Below are 5,106 nucleotides of genomic sequence, written 5' to 3'. Positions count from 1 at the left end.
AAAAAAAAAAAAAAAAAAAAAAAAAAAAAGTTGATGGCCCAGAAGTTTCTAGGTAGCTGGTGGAATATTTGGGGGGAATGACACGGTCATTTTTTCATATGTTTATTTTCTGATGTATGTGGTATATCCAGGTGGAGATGTCTATTAGGCCATATGATATACAGATTTAATGTTTCTCTTTGTTATTGCTATTATCCATGTTTAAATCTCAGAATTATCTTTAATTCCTCCTCCCTCTCCTATCCCTCTATATAAACCAGTCCTATAAAGAAAAATCTACCAGTACAGTGTCTCTTGGATCTGTTTCCCATTTCCATTTGCATTGCAACCCCTAATTCTGGCGCTCACTACCTCTTCCTTATAATTTTTCAATAGCATCTAAACTTCAATCTGATAATTAATCTCCCTCTTTTCCATCAATGTTACAAACCATGTCATGAATACTCTTTTTAAAGTACAGTGCATCCCCTGATAAAAACAAAACATACAGATAAAAAGCAACCAAGGCCTCTTAGTACTTAACAAAATTAAATTCGAACTCAAAAACATAGCACTTAAAGTTCACCATGACCTGAAACCAAACTTACTTTATAGTTTTCTGTTTTATTATTGCACTCACTGAAACAAACCAGACAATTCAGAATACTACTGAATCTGCCCCAAAGTCACTTTATGCTTTCATACCTGGTTGTTTTTATTATTAATACATTCATTCATTTCTACATCTAGTCAACAAACATTTAAAAGGATCTATTTTGATGACGGTGGTAGAGATTGAAAGGCATGCATGAATGTAAGCTATATTTGGGAGTTAGAATTTACAGAAATTAGGTATTGAGGAAGAGAATTATGAAGATTGATTTCAGTTTTCTGGTTTACCCGATTGGAGATTTCTAGGAGAAACCAGAAGGGAACCAGCTTAGGGTAGGTGGTAGATTATGAGTCTGGTTTTGCACGTATTCAAATTGAAGTCCTTCTGATATATCAGAGTGGAGAGACCAAGTTGGCAGTTGGATATAGAAATCTGGTCCTTGGTGCCAGAAATCGAAATTGGCAACTCATTTGCATGCAGTTGATAATGGAAGCCACGGGCATAAATTAGATTCACTAAGGAGAACATATAGAGTAAAAGAAAAATTGGCTGAGAATGAAAACTCCAGCTTTTAATAGGAGGGAATAAATTAGATGAGCCTACAAAGGAGACAGAGTTGTCATAGCCAGAGAGGTAGGAGGGAAATTGGGAGAGTGAGTTTTCATGATGCAAATATAAATAAATAAAAAATAATCAATGATCCCAGAATGAGGGAGTGATTTATAGTATTCAGTAATGCTGGAGGTTGAGTAAAATAAGGACAGAAAGTTTCAATTGAATTTAGGGACCTGAAAATCATTGATGATTTCAAGAACATTTTTAATAGCATGATGGAGGTAGATGCCAACATGCGTTGAGGAGTAATAGGGAAGTAATTAAATGGAGCCAACAAGGTTGGGCACAAGATATGTGACTAAGTTGAGGGAGAGAGAAAACTAAATGGGGTGTTGTATTTTAGCATGCTTAAAATTTAAAAAGTATAGTCGTGTTTGGAGTGAGATGTTAAATAACAGGTAGGAGAGGGAGGGAGAGAGAGGATGAACAACAGTGCAGTATTTTTGTAGTGTCTGGTAATAATTCTAGAAAATGCACAGCAAATTTAGCTATGATTACTATACTTGTTCAAAAAATGAAAAACGAAAATTATAAGTGAAAACATTGGATCCTCAAGCAAAACTACCAGAAATAGACAGTTTAACTTAGGATAATTGCAAAATAAATATCTTTAATGAAGATTCCCTCCTTTTTTCTTGGGACTCTCTGCACAGCACTAGTAACTTTCATGGATTTTGTACTTATGTCTTCTTTCATAAATGACTATGTAGCAGTAAAAAGAAAATAAAGATGAGTGCAATATGGAGTAAGATATTTGATGTCTTAATTACTGTCGAGAAATTTTTCTATACACCCCATTCCAGTACTTGGCACTCTTAATTATAATTATTTATCAGTTCTTCCCATTAGACCAGTACTGTCCCATAGAAATATAACACAAGCCACATTTGTAATTTAAAATTTTCTAGCAGAGACACTTAAAAAGTAAAAAAAAAAAAAAAAAAATAAGGTGAAATGATGTTATGTTAATATATATTATTAAATTATGTCCAAATTATTATTTCAACATGTTATCAGTATATAAAATTAGTAATGAGATATTTAACATTTCTTTTTTTTACTGTCTTCAAAATCTGTTACGTATTTTTATAACTATAGCACATCTCAATTCAGACTAGCCACATTTTGATTGCTTAGTAGCCACACATATATAGTGGCTACCATATTGAACAGCATAGCACTAGACAGTGAGCTTCTAAAATATCCTTGAAAGTTACTGTGTAGGTACTCACAAAACCCCTGTATCCCCAATTCCAGCTCAGAGCCTAGCACATAGCAATTAAATAAATGAATAAAATACATTTTTATGTTAATATAGGATTGCATTATCAAGTATAAGAAGGTCAGTTTTAGGTATTATGGAAAGGAACAAAAATGAAGAGGAAAGGACAGGAAGTACTATTTTATTTATGTATATGTGTCAACTATAAGGTGTTGGGAGGGCAGTGAGATGTTCACCTTTACCTTGTTTCTGCTATTTTGGCATCTAAAACATCAGATAGGAAAAATTCTTCTGGAATGTTCTCCTCTTTTTATGCATAATATGTTCATGTAGTTTTTGTTTGTTTGTTTTGTTTTTTGTTTTATTACCCCTGCTAGATAATAGGGGCATTTGAAGACAATATCCCTTTCTGGTTCATCTTCTTGTCCCCTACTATGTGAACAGCAGAATACTCGGTCCACAAAGATTTGTGCCATCCTTTAGAGTAGGTTTCCTCTTACAGCCTTTCTTCTTACAGTTTATTCACTATAACCTATGAGGAATCTGCCTGCTGCTGGCATAGTTCTCAAAGGTGGTAGGTAGAGGTGATCTATCTCCCTTAAGATAACATAGGGCCAAAAATGTAATTTTCATGCAAAGTGTATGTGAACAAAAGTTGCGAAGAGGAGGCTTTGGGGAAACTGTATGGGCCAGAAAGGCAAAGTCACTAAAACCAAGGATTCATTTTCGTCAGGGGCCTGCACTATTGTTGGAAATAAGATGATTAGAAAATTTTTTTTTTTCCTTTATGTGAATGCCTTTGAGCTAAGTGTATTTTTACATGAAGAGTGAGGACAAGTATAAATAGGATTCTTAAATAGTGATTTACTCTCTTCTCTCCACAGTTAGTAAAAATTCTTTTCTTGGTTTGTGTGTTTACTTATTTATTGCCTTTCACCCCCACCGAACTGTAAGGCCCATAAAAGCAGAGATCATATCTTTTTTATTAACCAGTATGTACCCAATGTAGTACAATGTTGGACATATAGAAGCTGCTCAATAAATATATATTGGATTAATGAAGGAATGGGATATTTATCACGCTGAAATAAAATTCATAATATTTACAAGTGGATGATCAAAATTTAACTTAGAAGTAGGGAAAAACGCAAAGTATGATTTTTGAAGACTTTTTCTTGTAAGTGAACATGATTTACTGAATATTTTTCCTCAAATAACTCTAAAGAATCTGCTGAATTTCTGATTATTTTAAGTTCTATTTGCTGTACATCCATGATCTGTGGAACTAAATAAACCCTATCCAACTGTTTTTCATTCATTATATACAATAACACACTGCTTAAAAAAAAGAGATGAATGATGATGTGACTTCATGTTTTACTTTGGAAGCGTAAGGCTTGTTACTCTTTTGCGTGAGCTAGAACTTCACTGACCTACTTAGATGAAGTTTAGCTAAAATTTAATTATGTAAAAGGAACTGTATTAAGCAAGGTTCTCTAGAGTAGTTGGCAATTGGAGACATAGGAGAGCCGATGCTGTAGTTCCAGTCTGAGTCCAAAGGCTTGAGAACCAGGACAGCTAATAGTTTAGTTCCAGTTTGATTCCAAAAGCCCATGAACCAGGTGAACTGGTGGTGTGAGTTCCAGTCTGAAAGCCAACAGGCTCAAGAGCTAAGAAGGGCTGATGTTTCAATTCTAGTCCTCAGGCAGGAAAAGATCCATGTCCCAGATCAAGTGGTCAGGAAGGAATAGCTCCCTTTTATCCAAGATAGAAGCATGTTCAGCCTTTTTGCATTAGGGAAAGCAATCTGCTTTGCTTGGTCTACTCATTCAAATGTTAGCCTCATCCAAAAACACCCTCACAGACACATCCAGCATAATGTTTTACCAATATCTGAACACCCTATGGCCTGGTCAAGCTGTTTTATAAAATTAGTCATCACAGCTACTCCCAGAAAGGAACTCTCAAGATATTATAAATGGAGATTTTTATTATTGCTGCTTTGCTCTGCTTAGCTCAGTTAAATCTTGGATCTTTGTTAAAACTGTCTTGTAAATCTAATATGTTAAATTGTACTAGTGATTCTATAGAGTCCAGCTAAGCTTATCCACAAAGAATTGTGTGATTATGTACTATGATAATTTTTTTTTGGTTAGAGAAGAACCATTGCATAATTACATAATTTCTTAACATCTAGTAAATTATGGAAATTACTTGCCTGAGCCTTCTCTATTAAACCCACAAATAGGATCAATTTTATATCAGAAAGTAGTGGTTGTGATTGACACTAGTAATGGAAGAGATACACATAGGCTATAAGAGCAATTGTCTAACAATTTTTGCGGTTGACCTTAAAAAAAAAAAAAAGGCTTACTTTGAACTCCAGTATTGAAAACAAACAAAAAAGGAGAAGTGTCTGGTTGAAGCAGGAGCAACGGAGGGATGTGGAGTCCTGCCTCCTCTCTTTACCACCTCTTCTACTCAAGCCAATCCCAAGGCTCCTCCACAGAGGGCTGGGATTACATAAAACAGTTTGATGATCACTGGGTATTAAGGTAGTCAAATTGTGACTATTGTAAATATGCTGTAGAAAAGAGATTACAATAGTGGGTTCACTGGACTTTTACTCACATGGCATCTAAAGTCTAGAGAAGATTTGCTAAAAGCACGAGGCTAT

Source organism: Physeter macrocephalus, chromosome 21 (genome assembly GCF_002837175.3).
Source record: "Physeter macrocephalus isolate SW-GA chromosome 21, ASM283717v5, whole genome shotgun sequence".
Taxonomy (NCBI): Eukaryota; Metazoa; Chordata; class Mammalia; order Artiodactyla; family Physeteridae; genus Physeter; species Physeter macrocephalus.
The sequence above is the reverse complement of the archived record's forward strand: the minus strand, read 5'-3'. Positions refer to the sequence as shown.